Source organism: Vulpes lagopus, chromosome 1 (assembly GCF_018345385.1).
Source record: "Vulpes lagopus strain Blue_001 chromosome 1, ASM1834538v1, whole genome shotgun sequence".
Classification (NCBI taxonomy): domain Eukaryota; kingdom Metazoa; phylum Chordata; class Mammalia; order Carnivora; family Canidae; genus Vulpes; species Vulpes lagopus.
The window spans coordinates 58,619,626-58,636,018 of record NC_054824.1 but is presented as its reverse complement, the minus strand read 5'-3'; the positions used below and the strand labels follow the sequence as shown (position 1 = coordinate 58,636,018).

Sequence of the window (16,393 nt, the reverse complement as noted above, 5' to 3'; positions counted from 1 at the left end):
CTGGCAAAGAAAGAGCAGACTTGCTTGGTTTACTCACAGAGCATACTACCACTACTAGGACAAAGGGTTGAAGTCACACGGTTCAGAAAAAAAAAGAGTCATGAAAACAGTCACACTAAGGAATGAGGGAGGGCTCCATCATGGGTGGAGTGGGGGTTGGGGGTTCAAGGACAGGCTGGAATACTGGAGAGGACATATCTACATCAGGTAGGGAGCCCTTTGTTGTCTCTCAAGTTCCTCCCAACCCCGAAGTCCTGACTTAAAGCCTCAACCAAGGAGGCAAAAAATAATGAGAAGCTTTAGAGGGCTCCAAGCTTGGAAAGAATTTGGATAAAGTCAAAACTGATCAATAGATGAGAGACTGAGGTGAATCTGCTGATAAAGAGAAATGTGTAGATATAAAGTCAGGAGTGATGATAATGCAGTCCATGAAGGCTGCCCCAAATATTGTTTTGCTCAATCCTCACTATAAGCCTGGATTAATATTATCCTCATTGCCATTTCAAACATGAGCATAGGTAACCGAGAAAGCTCAGGCCTTGCCCATGCATTCTGCTACCAAGGGCAGACCTATAACCTGAGCCCAGTTTTCTGACTTCTAGTCCACCATTCTTTCCAGTTCACTCTACACAATTTCCATGTATGATTATGAAAGAGGGATAAAAAATGGAGACATGGGTGTTTAAACAATTGTAATAGCCCCCTTACTGATTTCCCTGCCTCTACCCTCTCCCTCTTCATGTTTTTTTCCTTTCTCCTATTTAGGCTGGACTCCTGGGGTCCTGTGATCTTCCTCAATTATGGCTCTTAACACTCAAATGATCCCTATGGCTAATGGGATTAATTACAATGCTTTGGTTGCTGCTCAAGGTCATTCACAACATTACCTATCTTCACTCCTCCCTCTACAGCATTATCTTCCGCTACTCTGCAAACACTGCAGTAGGATGTGTGTAGTAGGAACGATAGAAAGGGGTGGGGATTACAGAATGCTTGCTTTGTTGAAAAGAGCAGACTTAGCTCAACTTGAGCCTAGAAATAGAGTCAGGAGGTGATGACAATATAGTTCTTGAAGACTATCCAAAGTATTTTGTTTAATTTTCACCATAATTCTGGGAGGTCAATGGTAGCCTGTGGAAAAAGAGATTCAGGGATGCCAATTCTACCAATCTTTAAATAGAAGATAGGATGTAGATATTAAACATAAAATTTATGTAATTTTTAAAGGCTACTAATGAATTAAATTTAGTAAAACCAGATGGTACAGGACAAATAAAACCAACCTATAAATTTGGTTCAAAGGTGGCTCTGTTGCAGCTTTTGATCTAAAGATGTACCTTTTAGATAAAGCTGGTCTTCATTTGCCCAACTTGAAGGGAGCCATGATTCCTGGAAGCCCCATGATACTAAATGTGGACCTTTTTCTGGGCACTTACACTAGTCAGCCCTGCTAGACTACATGATTTTGAGGGAACAAATTTTCTAGCCTTTGAGGATTAACATGGTGTTCCATTCAGATTAGGTACTTATAAACAATTTGTGAACTTGGATTTAGTAGAAAAAGACTTGAAAAGATTTGGTTTTGCTTACATTTTAAGTCAATAAAAGGGGCTGGTGAGAAAGGTTCCAGACTCCAAGCTTGGGTAATGACAATAATTGCCTGGAAAAACTATGTAGGTGGATCAAGCAGAAGAGAAGGTTCAAGGGGAAGTTGAGACATTCAGAGTTTATATTATACTCATTCAGACTCAAGAGCTTAAAGTACTTTTGGGCTTATTTTACTTCTATGTACAAGAAAGAATCTGGAGCTGGTACACCCCAGGAAGTCTTTATAAAATGTTTGTGCTTAGAGCTTCTATTCTATAACACAAATTAGAAGGAGGACCGAATGAGGGCACATACTGTCCTGTTCCAACACACTCAGTGGAGAAACTGTTTCCTGATATTCATAAAAAAGAATAGAGATAGACTCATATTTATTCCATAGAAATATCTTAGTTGACCCAACACAAAATTGCTGTTTGCTTTTCTCACCTTAGTATTGGCAAATAAATAGCTGCTATTAACACTTTTCGATTTTTGCCACAATGTTGAACCAAAGGAAGCAATTGGTACCATCAATATTAGCAATCTCATGGGAGAATTTATCTGTCTTATCATTTTTGCAGCCCTGAAAGACTTGATGGATTTTTATTTTTTCACTAAAATGGTTGATGCCCCATGCAAGAATGTTACTCAGAAAATTGTGTGGATTTCAGAAAAATGACATATAATTTTGTGACTGGAGCTAATATGTGATCTACAATAGAGCAAAACTGCTGTCTTTAACAGAGCTAAGTCTCATGATTGGACTCAGTTGAATTTAGAGTATTTTCATCATCAAGGTTTAGAGAAAAAAAAGGCAAGAAAAATAATAGCCATTTATGGAATGGCTGTGTGTTTTAAGTACATTCTTATTCCATTTATAACACCCTGAAGAATAGCATGATTATATCTACTTTACAAATGAGAAAACTGTGATTCAGAGATAAAGAAAACCTCCCAAGATTACAGAACTGGTAACTTTTAGGTTCATAGTTCCAGCCCAGGCTGGTCTGGCTCTAAAATCCATTCCCTCTGCACGCCACCCACTGCTTATCTTGGGATCTTTCATTCCAGTGGACTATTAGAGAAATTAAGCTACTTGCTCCTGGTTCAGCTCTTTCCATCTCCGCACAGTTCCTGGTGTATCATGGGCTTTGTTGCATCTCTGAAGGGCAGAAGAAGGCTGAAGACACCTCAGTAGCCATGGGGCAGAGACTTGCTGGCTTTTTCAACATAATGCTAGCCCTATCCAATGACTTCAAAGGATCTGAAAGATACTCTGGATCTGATTAGAGACCAGTTGACATCTGTTAATAAAGATCTCTCTGCAAAAAGACAGAACTACCCAAGTAGATAGCAGCAGTACATAAAGTAGGGTAAGTGTGCACAAAACTCAGTCAGCATGGACAAATGCACGGCATTGAGATGGGACTGAAGAGTCTGTCTACTGGCTTCTAATTTCCCCAGCTGCTCTAAAGGGAAGCAGGTACATAGGAGAGTGTCTAGTATGAGCCATGCTTTTTCAAACTCCAGATCCAAGCTTACCTGTTTCATGAAACTGGACAAATTTCTCCTAAGACTGTGTGGTTTGAGGATTCATTAACTCTTTCTGTGTTATCATTCAATCATATGTGAATTCTGGAATGTAAGTTCTCAAGTAATTTATTTAAAGGGTGTATTGTCACCTGTACTAGAAATTGACACTCCTCACTCCATATCCACCCTCCTCTCCTTCTGTAATAATCCTGATTATTAGTTGGTCACAGGGCCACCAGGAACATTCTCAGTCTCTCTTGCATCCACTTGTGCCCATGTGCCCCTATTTTCCAGCTGAAGCTGGGAGATAATGATGTGGATGAGTGCAGCTTTTGGAGCCTTCCCTGACAGGCAGAGAGGGTCCCCTCACTCCCCCTTCTTCCATCCTGCTGCCTAAAACAAGACCAGCCACAAACTCAGACACCATTTATTCAGTGCCCCATCTTTTATTTAGCAGCTATTATATGTTGACTATTGTACTGAGGCAAGACAGCCAGCATAATGGCAACAGTTAACTACAAGGACATGGCATCAAATGTTTCTTTCTCTTTGTTTCATGCATGCCACATTTATGAAGGGAATTTTGGCCTTTGTGAACATATTTTAGCAATAATATAATATTAAGCTGTTTTTTGTTTGTTCCTCATGTTTATTTGCTTTCAGCATGTGTGTGTGTGTGTGTGGGGGGGTGCAGAAGATTCTAGGCCCTGCATTTAACATCACTGGATTTCTATGTTAAAAATTTGAAGAGGCATTAGGGAAGACTTTCTGGATAAAGGACATCTGCCTGTGACTATAATTCCTTTGCAGACTAAGTGATTCCCCAGGGCAGGGACTAGCGTTTGGATTCCTGATTTTAGATTCCTGGCTCTAGAAGATAATCAGTGCATGCCTGCTGAAGCAAATGTACTTCCTGAATACCCTAAGTGTAGTGCTAACATATAAACCCTCCTTCCCCCAAGAACAACCTTGTTGAATGGCAACCTGATGACATCCTCCAGACGGTTGCCTATTTTGATTTCTTTCCTCCTGAAAAGGAAAAGACAGAGGGCTAAGCAAAGACAATTATCACAGTAATTTGGAGATCCTGGGGCTCTGCACTGAGTCTGTAGGCCCTCTTCCTGTTTGTCTGGGATGTGGCCGCCCCCTTCCTCTTTGATGGTTCTGCAGCATCAACCTTGGTAGGGCCACAGTCACACGACAAGCAGAGAAGACTTTCTGCCAGACAGGCAGATGAGTCACTCCTCTGCTTAGAATGCTTTCCACGGCCCAATCCAAATGGACTTGAGCATAAGATCCAACACCTTCATAATGTGGGCTACCGGTCTCTGTACAATCCAGCAGCCACTCAGGCACTACTTCATAGCATCACCAATCTCTCTGGCATTTCTGCTGTGATGCAGGCCCCTTCCACCCTCAAAGGAACCCCCTCCTACTTCCATCTTTCCTTCATCTATTGAACACCTACTTAGCCTGTAAAGCTGTAATTCAAGAGTTATCTCCTTGAGTTTATCATCATCCCAGACCACCAATCTATTCTCATAGATGCCAAAGCATACTAGGCTTACCCAAACTGTAGTGCTTCCTAAACTCTATGTATCTATATACCACCACCACTCCTCCATCAACCTGTGAACTTCTTGAAGGGGCATGTCTCCATTCCTAAATTCCCAAGTATGGGATAGTGCTTACTACAGTGCCCCATCATGCTTGATAAATGTGGGAGGAATGGTTGAGATGCCTCACAGGCATCAATAATAATGTATTGATCACTTATATCCCAATAGCCTTAACCCAAATCTGTATCTTGTTTTTTACATAAATAAGAAAATCCATAAATAAGACGTAGCATGCATCCTGGTCTTTTTGCTGCCAAAGACCAAGTTGCTTTCCACTAGACCATTATATGAAGTTGCTTTTTGGTTCCACCTCCAAGGACTATGCAATGAGAATGTGAAATAAAAATAAGCAAACTTAAAGTCACTATTGATTGGGGACATAATTTGGGGGAACACTTCTAACCTGAATTCCTCATTGAGAGAATACTTCCCACTTGCATCAAAGGGTTGGCAAGAACAAGCATTCAATGAAAGAGGGTTCAGTCCTCTGAGGCTTATGTAAATCTGATTGTTGTTAATAATAGGGTAAGTGTTATTTAAATATAGAATATTATTTTGCTGAGCATTATAAACTACAGAGCACTTCCTCACAATGTGAGAATATAAAATAGACCATCCACTAACCTGCTCATTAATAATTCAGATCTACTGCTTCTTTATTCAGGCAATGAATAGTAGCACTTTTAGTTCAGTTCTTGTTTATTGTTGGTTTTTTTTTTAAGTATCACAGAATTGTTTACTAGTTTTATGGAACAAGTTAATGAGCAGTCAGAGGTAGGTGCACATGGCAGGATACAGAGTTTTTAGGGCAAGAAGCCTATTAAGCAAAAGAGGAATTGAGCTCAGCTTGGGTAATTAATCTAATTTCCACCTATCTCCACAGTTTTAAAATAGAAATGAGAAGTGAAGGTCAATATTGAAAGTATTGCAATTATAGTTTAGCATTACTGTGGAGAAAATAGTCTGTAAGTCCATTTAAAATTCCTGCTCAGAGAGAGGTATTTAAATCTATTTTGAAGAAATAGGTTCTGTGTTTAACCTCTCTTTACTTTAATGGGCATCTTGCCTTAAACCTTGGCGTCCTGCCATATATACCTCTCTTTGACTGCTTATTACATCTGGCCTTTTGTCTGGAAACCTAGACCTTCCCTTCCCTTTCAAAGAAGGTGGTCTAACTGCATGTTCAAGGATACTGAGAATTGGAGCCTATCATTCCTTCGTTAATACACATTTTCTCATTGTTACCGCAAGGCAGTCTCCAGGAACAGAGCAGTGGACAAAGGGAAAAGCCCCTGCCCTCATGAAGCTTGCATTTGGTGGGAGAGGATGGATATAGACAATGACCCAATAAAGAAACTCACAATATGCCACCTTGTGGTTGTGCTGTGACAGAAAGCAAGGCAGGGCGAGAAGTGGGGAGTGACCAGCAGGTTGTTATTTTAGACTGGGTAATCAAGGAATCACTCCATAACAGAGGAGCAAGCCAGGTGGACTCCCAGGAGGAAGAGCATTCAGAGTAGCAGGCACAGCAAACACAAGCTAGAGGGGATGCTTGGCATGTGCAGGAAGCAAGGTAGCTAGAGTCCAAAGAGAGGAAGAAATACAGAGATGAGATGGACAAGGCAGTAGGGGCAAGGTCCGGTCAACACTGAGGACCACAGCAAGGACTTGGGCTTTATTCTGCGTGATGGGAACCACTGAATTTTGGCCAAGGTGGGGTGGGGGTTTCCAGATGGCATCCCTTTCCATTAACTCAGTCACACTGGCAACTTCCGCGTGGCTTCATTCCCCCTCACCCCCGAGTGGCTGCAGAGTGAGGATACTTCTTGTTTGTCCAGACACCTCATTTCCTGCTGCCTCCTTCTCTCAAGGGGGCATTTACCTAGGGACATCTGGAAAAGACAAGAAAAGTCATAAAGCAGCGAAGACACAGAGCCCGAGAACTGCAGCATCACTGTTGCCTGCCTGCGTCTGTGGTTCTTCACTCTTTTGCTGAGCCACTGGCTTTCCACTCCAGTTCTGTGACCTCAGAATATCACTAAGGAAGGGCACTGCTGCCCCAGTGCAAAGCTGAGTTGAAAACTGTAGGGGAAGAGTCTGATATAATAGGGGCAGGGAAGGTAAAGTGCCCTGGCAAGATAACGCAAAAACTAAATAAGAAGTCTACTGATACTGAAAATGATGATGGTGGTGGTGATGAGGGCTAACTTGTGCCTGTTCTGTCTGCTAGTCCCTGTGTTAAGTCTTTTGTATACTGAAATGCATGTACTCCTCACCACCAACCTATGAGGTAGGTACAAGTATTTTCTTCCTTTCGTAGTTGAGGAACCTTGAGGCAAAGAAGTAAGTCTCCTTGTTCAAGGTTACACAATCAGTAAGTGTCCAAGTAGCCAAATAGAGAATTCTAACTAGGGTGTCTGACTTGGAGGCCAGGCTTGCTTCCTTCTTACTCGCCCTACGTCAGCAAAGGGGGCTTCTTTAGAGGTTGAAACAGCGTGGTCCTTTTTGGGAAAAATGAAATGCAGTGGAATAAAGGCCGACACTGCATCATGACAGAGCACAGGCTTTTGCATCCAAATCTCTGTGTCTCCTTGAACAAGGAAGGCACTCAATACATATTTGATGAATGAATGAATGAATGAATAAAAGCATTTTGCACAGTGCCTGACAAATAGTAAGTACTCAATATATTGTTGCTATATTAAGTGTGCCTATGGCTTACATTTCCTGTTCTAGGAAAGGTGGCCTGAGATGATTGTCTTAGTCAATACCTAAAGGCACAGGGAAGTCATAGAAAGGGAAATCAATTCTATTAGATGTACTATTGATGCAGGCTACAACAATCTCTTCACCCCAAGAGATTTTACATTGTGAACAAACTCCTAATTCCAGCTTCACCTTATGAATTGTATAATCTTATTTACCTTGGAAATGTCCTGTGAGAGAGCTGAGTTTTGCATAATTAGGAGAGCAATGTCCACAAGTTAAATAAGTCAAAATTATTATTGTGATTAAACACTCTCATTATTAGTGTGATTAAACACTGCGGCTCCAACCCTCTTCACAGATCACCCCTCTCCCAGCAATGGAAAATGTTTGGTGACACCAGGAAAGGGACAGAAGAGCTGTCACACCAGGTGTTGTCAGTCTGTTGGTGAGTCCCCTGGGTTTTCCAGCAGACTTTCCTTTTATCTCCCTGACAAGATGGCATTATTATTTGAAACAAATTTTAAAATAAAATCCAGAACAGATGCTATGCCTAGAATTGTCACAATGTTAGATTTATTGAGAAAAGTAAAATGATCTCAACTACTGATTTATATAAAAGTAGTACTTCTGCCTCTGATAAGAAATACAAGCCAAAGAGTGTTTTTGGATACTAGAAGAAATATTACATGTGAGGTCAACGTGTTATCCTCTAAGACTTACATCTTATTTTCCCAATAATTAATTAATGGGTTGTTAATTAATCCTTAGGAATACTTTAGTAGTGGAAAGAATGAAGCAAACCACAGTCTGAGTCCCAGTTCTTCCAAGAAATAGCTGTGTGATCTTGTGCAAAATTTTTCTCTGATCAGGAACCTGTTTCTAATAGGGCAAGAAAATAGATGCGTTGGCCTATTTTGGGGATGTCAAGGAATACAGGGTGTGTGTCTTGTGCCTGGCACTTAGAAGTACTCAGTGCATGGGAAGAGTTGTTAGAATTTCTAAATTATTTATCTTGATAACATGTGATATTGATCCATGGAGATGAAAATCTCTTGGGGTTTACATTTATCATCATGTTTAATGATCAACTTATTAAATGGCTCCCCCAAATCAAATCTTTGGGACACAACAGGAACACTGCTCATTATTCCTTTAGAACCAGCAGAGATGGGGAAAAAATTCTTACAACTAAGGAGCAAACTACCCTATTGCTGAGACAAGTAGAATATTAAGGAAGGTGTTATTTTCAGGGATGAAAGCTGGTCCATAGTCCAACTGAGAAGGGTAAATATGCTAACATCATCTTTCTGGAAGCTGGTCAAGATCTTTTTGAAAATCTGTAACAAAAATGTTCACAGTTCAGTGCTGGCCTATTGGATTCTGAGGAGAGTAACTGGGTTATAAGACTGGAAGGATGCACACATCCCTTTGGTCTAGAATAGTAAGAGAAGAGGCCATGGGTTCCTTAGTGTTTCCTCTGACTGCAGGAATTGTTTAGTGTTCTGCTCAACTTTTTTACCCAGGAAACTTCTCTGGACTCTTAATCCTTTGGCAAGTTTAAGAGCTAGTTAGATAGGCTGCATTAGCACAGAAGGAACATTCAATGTTCATGGAAGGGGGAAAAAAAGAAAGAAATATATATTTTTATATATAGATACACAATACATTGTTGTGTGTGTGTGTGCATTTTCCACCTAGATACATTTACTCAACAGAGTAACATGAAAGCGCATATAGTGAATATTTTCTAGGGAAGATCTAAGTTGGTAGATATTTTATTGTCAACTGCTGCTAAATTCTCCATTCTGGATAGAGTAGGGAGGACATAACTTACCTGCTTGAAATCTTCATTATGGGGATGCCTGGGTGGCTCAATCAGTTAAGTCTGCCTTCTGCTTAGGTCATGGTCTCAGGGTCCTGGAATTGAGCCCCATGTTGTGCTCCCTGCTCAGCAGGTGTCTGTTTCTTCATCTCCCTTTTCCTCTGCCCCTCCCCCTGCTCGAGCTCTCTCTCTCCTTCTCAAATAAATAAAATCTTTAAAAAATCCTTGTTAAATGACATTTTAAGCTGTATTTGGAATAAGCTTAGATTTACAGCTGGGCAGGGACACATTTTCTTCACATAAAGAAATTCTAGACCAGGTGTGTGCTGGAGAGTTTATGACCTCCCCGGAAAGTGGAGCACCACAAAGTCACGATGCCTATTAAGCTTACAACCTCAATAGATCAAGTGATAACAAATGTTTCAGATATCATTTTTTCCTTATCAATTCTAAGCTTCATCAGAAGTACTAAAACAGGAAATTATAAATTATTGATAGCTGTATTTGAATAGAATCAGATGCAAATGGTACTCTTTGAGTTTTACATTTCAATCTATTGCTTTAGGAGAATGATGCTACCAAAGATGTTGTATCATCCTTGCTGTTTCTCCTTAAGTCTGACACTTAGGTTAGAGGTAGAAACTGTCACTGTCTCAGTAACTTTCCAACAGTTAAAAGACTCCTTAAACAGATAAGTAAGATTTTAGTTGACTTCCCTGCTTGACAATGTCATTAGCTGGATACTGTACTTTGTCTTCCCCTAACATGACAGGTGGCTGAGAAATGTGTCTGTTAACCCTCTCAGGAGCATCTGTCACTTGCATAAAATCACTTCTTCCCACTTTCTGAAATGTTTGTTACTTTCTTCAAAAAATATTCCATATGGCCCCTTTAAGAAATTAAGTTTCTTAAAGTATTTTAAAGGTTGATTTCTAAATTTTTATTTATTTATTTATTTATTTATTTATTTATTTATGATAGTCACAGAGAGAGAGAGAGAGGCAGAGAAATAGGCAGAGGGAGAAGCAGGCTCCATGCACCGGGAGCCTGATGTGGGATTCGATCCCGGGTCTCCAGGATCACGCCCTGGGCCAAAGGCAGGCGCCAAACCGCTGCGCCACCCAGGGATCCCCTAAGGGTTGATTTCTAATGTTCAGTTTTGCATTAATTCATTTTCAAAAGTGGCCTCAGTTCCAGTTCATTTTATTATCAGAGAAAGAGTAAGGGTTTTTTTGTTTGTTTGTTTGTTTAAGATTTTATATATTTGAGAGAGAGAGAGAGAGAGCACAACAGGGTGTGGGAAACAGACGGGCAGAGGGAGAGGGAGAAGCAGGCTCTCTGTGAGCAGGCAGCCAGATGTGGGGTTCGATCCCAGGACCCTGGGATCATGACCTGAGCTGAAGGTGGATGCTTAACTGATTGAGCCACCCAGGTGCCCTGAGAGAAAGCATGTTTTTATTTTGCTAAAGGGAGAAGATGTATGAATATGCCACCCCACCCTCTGATACACTTCCTTTTGGTTTTCAGAAGCTAAAAATGGACAGATATATGAAACCAATGTTGTTTAATGTTAAAGCCATCAAAGACAGTATGAGAGTTTCTGTAAACATTTTGGTTATTCTACATTACTATGAATACTTTAGAAGGTTTCAAGTTTTGAAATTAAATCATGTACAACTCAGAGTCATCTAAGTTACTGAGTGAGCCCAATGGTTTCTGAAGACTCTGAAAGACCTGTAGAGCTCTGCAGTGCCATAAGGTCATGGTTATAGTCAAACCCTCTACCCAGCACTGCGTTCTCAAGAAGCATGAGAAATAAGAATGAGGCTTGACTAGTTCTCCTGACAAATGACCCACAGTGTTTCTTCCAAATCAGTCTGCAATACCCATTACCCACATATTCAATTGTGTCATTTGTCTTTCCTCAAAGTAGAGTACAAAGTGTATCATACCAGCTCTGCTCCATCCTTCTACTCCTACAACTCCCACCAAACAAAACAGGTAATTTGAAATCTTCAGTGGTTCAAAATGACAAAGAGATTTCATTGTATTAAATGGCCTCGATGTGCTGGTTTCTTGCATAACTCACACAAAAGCATGATACAGACCATGAATCAGTCATCTCATACTATTATGTGAAAAGGAAAACAAAATACAAAGCATTGAGCATTTTTCTCAGCATGATTATCATGTGTTCAGAAAAGTTAAGAGACTTGCCCAAGGTTACATGGATTGGATACTGGGGAATTTCCAAAAACAGAGAAGAGGAAACAGGAATTATGGTTACCTTAAAGGGTCCTGGCCTGGGCAGCCTGGGTGACCCAGTGGTTTAGGGCCTGCCTTCAGCCCGGGGCATGGTCCTGGAGACCCAGGATCAAGTCCCACATCGGGCTCCCTGCGTGGAGCCTGCTTCTCCCTCTGCCTGGGTCTCTGCCTCTCTTTCTCTCTGTGTCTCTCATGAATAAATAAATAAAATCTTTTAAAAAAGGGTTTTTTTTTTCAGAAACAGGGGGCAAGGGGAAGTCCTATAGTAACCCTAAGATTCCAAGCATAGGAAGAATTATTATGCTGAGAATAGATTTTGCTTTATTACTTCCTCATCCCAGAGAATCAACACGCTTAAAATGTAGCATGATGAAATCAGTTTAAGTACAGTTTCTAGAAAGCATCTTTTCAAAAATCTACATAATGGCATAGGATAGTAATAGCCTCAGTAGTTCCCTCTGTGAATGAATGGCTGAAATAGATTAAACGAAGGGCTGAGTAAAACAGAAGAACTTCAAATAAGATGGCTCTCTCCACATCTACTATCCCCTCTACTGGAATGTTTGCCCTCAGATCTATACATGGCTCTCTCACTCACTTCATTTAGATCTCTGAATGACATTGGAAAAATGGCATTTAATAAACCGTCACCTCCCAAAAATGGTTCCACTGGCCATTCATTCAGAAGTGGTCAATGGAATTTCTGGAGAAAGACAAATATGGCAGGACTCTATTTGCCTGATTTCCTCCTCTTTTTGGTACTGTTGCTCTAGCAGCTTTGGTAAAATTCAGGAAATTGGAGCAGAAAGGACCCTCGAAGCAACCCCTCCTCCAACAATTTACTCCCTTGCTGCTTCATTTTTCTTCATAGTCATTATCACTACTTGAAATTACAGAATACATTTGTTTGTTTCCTAGTTGACTGTCTACCTCCCCTGTTAGACTATACACTCTGTGAGGGCAGGGATGTCTGTCTTGTCTAACTCCCAGTGCCTAAAGCATTGCTTGGCAAGTAGTTAAGTGCATGACACACATGTTTTTGAATCTCTAGCTCCAAGAGTCTTTGAAACTTTTGTTCTAATAAGGCCTGCCCATGTCTTCTCCCTATTTCCTAATGAATAGAAAAGACCTCGGTGAGCTCTCTATTCCCCCGACCCCCCATATGAATGCCCATGGAGAATAGACTGGATTCATGGAATATGAATCAGAAGCCCTCTAGCTTAGAGAGGAGGCATCCACCTCTTTTCTGTAGGGGAAGCTTCCATTGCAGAGAAGGGATAGTCCCAGGCTTTGATGTCCCCAAGGGGAGGGGAAGTATTCCTCTGCAGGCTACCTCTGCAGCTCTGAGAAGGCACCCATGGTGGTCAGCGGTGGAGAAGAGTGTTTACCATTGCCTTGGAACCAGGTAGAAGAACTGCAGGTGTGGTGAAGTGGTCAAAGTGTTGGGTGAGTCTCAACATTCCTGATAGTTTAGAGACACTGCTTCATTTGGGGGATATGGATCAAAGTGTTTAAGCAGAGGGTACTCTAGGTAATTCATGACTGACCCCACCTGGACCTATCTGTGCCTAGAAGAGACAAGATACTGACTTTTTATGATAATCTGTGCCTGTGCTCCATTCAGATCAGGGAAGTTATGGGCTTGGGGCCTGAGCATTGTCAATATTTTTAAAAGCTTTCCAGGGGATCCCAATACACAATCAGGTTTAAGAACCACTGGACTGAAGTGAAATAGAAATTTCATTACCCATATCTGGAGCCCATTCATTTTTCCAAGGATTTGGCTCCTTGTGGAGGAGGAAGACTATTTTCAGAAATATGAGAACACTGCACAAAACCAACCCTACACACTTTCACACAATCTACATTTCATCGTATCATTTTCTTTCTGTTGAGAGAGCTTCAAATTTCTTCATCTTTCTGAGCATCCTTATGCCACGAAACAGACAGCTAAGTTCATACCACCACTGATAGAGTTTCTGGAGAAAGACAAATATGGAAGAAATCTATTTGCCTGATTTCCTTCTTTTTGGGGGTTACTCTTCTAGCAGTGTTGATGAAATTTAGGAAATGGGAGCCCAAACGGCTCAATGCAACCAGCTGAGATCCTCCGTTGAGGATAAGGTTTTCTAAGTCGCAATAAATTATTAGATTTCCATAAGTCTCCACTCCTTTCAGAGAAACCACTGCATCTGTGAAGAGTGCCTGCTGGTTGTATAACCTGGTGTGGTTTCCCAAGCGCACTATATGTATAAAGGGAGAGTCTGTAAAATGTAAAAAAGCTTGAGGTCAAGCAAGCTGGATGTATGCAGGTGAGACAAACCTCACCCCAGGTGCCTCCCTTTTCTCTAACACAGACTTTGAAGACTTTGAAGAAAGGAACTCCTTCTCCACCATGTATGGGAGATTGGTAATTAACGAAATTTACCTTTGTAGAAACACTGATGCCAGAATTTTTACATTTGAACGTCTCTTCTTGACAACAAGCAATGCTCATTTTTAAACAAGGAACATGTGATTTTTCTTAATAAATCTTGTTGGCTTGCTTCAGTTTGCTCATTTTCCCCCTTTGTAGTAAGCACAAAGTAGATCTTTGCTTAATAATGTCACCAATACACTAAATGATTAAATGTCTGAAAGGAAGAGCTATGTTTTCTAAGTTTGTGTGTGTGCGTGCGTGTGTGTGTGTGTTTTTGGGGATCTGGGAGGGAAAACAGGTTCTGTGTCCTGGATTGTCACTGTAAACTCAGTTGGAGTTAAGAAATCCCAGTTAACTGGCAAAAGTAACGTATCACCTTCAGATGATGTCTAAAAAGATGACAGTGACAGTTATTGAACACCATGTGTCAGGCACTGTCTTAATTATTTCACATGTATAATTTTATTTAATCTTCCTAGCAAGCCAATGAGGTAGAAACTACTGTTATACCTACATTACAGGTGAGAAAATAAGGCACAAGAAAGATTAGGTACCTTGCCCAAAGAAGCAAACGATCATGATTCAATGGTGTCTGGCAGTAAAGATATCTAATGCATCTTTCTGGTGCGAGTCCTCCCAGAAAACTCCATGAATTTCTGACGAACGATGTGAGCTGCTTTATAATCTGGCCCTGACTCACTCTCCTCTCTCCCCTCCAATCCCTCACAGAGATCCTACTGCAGTCTAGTGCATTGACTCACTCAACTGCAAAATGGAATGCTTTCCATCCTCTTGCCTTCTCTCTTCTGTATCAAAATCTACCCATCTTCAAGTATCACTTGTTCCACAAAGCCTGGTCCCAGCCGCTCAAGGACAACCAGCTGTAGGAATCTCGTGTCCCCTTAATTCCATAAAACACTCCCTTTCCTTATGAAATATTGTATGTCTTTATCACTGATACATCCGTCATATAAGCATATTTTAAGCTCCTTCCTGAATAAGCACAATACCTTGCAAACTGCAGATCCCTCATCAAAATGCTCTATTGTTTCTCAGACTAAAAAAAAGTTCAGATTATCTTATGACGTTTGCAGAGCACACATGTAATCAACAGAGAACTGTTAAGGACAGAGGAGAACTATGAAGTTTGCCTTGACATACATGGAATTCTGTTCCAGCAGCTGCTGGAAGATGTCTCTCCATTCAGTTACCCGCACCGGACTTTAAGTTGGTTTTAAACTGGAGGGGCTTTGATGGCTGCTCTCTCCCCTGGAGTGCTATGACAGGTCTGACCGGCAGCATGGAGAGTCTCTGCATGCATGTTTCCATCCCAGACATAAGCATAAGCAGCGCCAAAGCATTATATTCTAATTTTCTGAGCCTCAATATGACAGGTGGTAGACACTTGCACAGCACTAGAAGAACTGCTAAACACGGAGCCACACATTTGAAATATGCAGGAACAACAAATCGGATTCTTGAATCCGTGTCAAGAGAGTGTTCAAAACCGCAGTCCTGAATGACAGAGCCAAGTGCTATGCTAGTGAACATAAAATCCCCACCTGGGAAGCCCCAGGGTGTCACCTACACACGCAACAATGCAGAATTCAGGATCTTCCTTTAAGTAAAGACGAAGGTGAGGGCAGAAAATGATTATGCAGTGTAATTCCCCTTTGCTTCCTCCCATTACACAATGAGTAACTGTCCTCTCTGTGTGAACTATTAAAATAAGAAGCTTCTGCTAGTTCTTCTTTGCAAAATAAGAGAAGGCATCAAACTCCCATTTTATAGGCATGGAATCTTTTTCATAATATAAAACCAAATGGAGAAAAACAAGACTATCAGCAGGGGAAAATTACCCATGACAATTAAACAACTGCTGCAGACAATCTGTGGGGACCAAAGGCCTGGAATACTCCATCTTCGGATGCAAAATTTATTTATGCCTAAACTTTCTTTATGGACAACTGCTGAGGGAAATTCCAAAAATTGCCTCCTTTGCCTGACAAAGAAAATTTCAGTGGCTGCTCTCTAACTTTAATTTCCAGAGAGCCAGAGATTGAAACTGCCATCCGTAGAATAGCTTTTGTTCAATTTGAGGACCACATCACACGGCACAGTTGAGTAACGTGCCGTAAAGGGGTTATTGCCCAGCTATCAGGGTCTCCGGGGTGCGATGTTTATTACTTGTGCTTTCTTCCTCTAATCCTTGATGAATGCCCCTCTCGACATTAAGGACCGGCAAATTGTCCTTACTGACACAGATGCGAGACTACGAAAACATGTCTACTGTGAGAGGGATGACTGGGGAATCACCTAATAGAAAAGACCAGAAAAAAACAGACAATGGTTGACCTTATCACATTCCAAATGAATGTGCCGGTCCCTCTTCTAACTTAACTCTAATTAACCCAGGCACGCACTCACCACTTGCATTTC

At 41.1% G+C, this 16,393-nt stretch overlaps 1 protein-coding gene across 2 annotated transcripts in view; it reads right to left on the bottom strand.

Annotated features, from left to right (window-relative positions):
- RCAN2 (regulator of calcineurin 2) overlaps positions 1-16,393 on the bottom strand; it is a 266,978-nt gene that overhangs the window by 79,590 nt on the left and 170,995 nt on the right. The gene's annotated exons all lie outside the window — the stretch shown is intronic.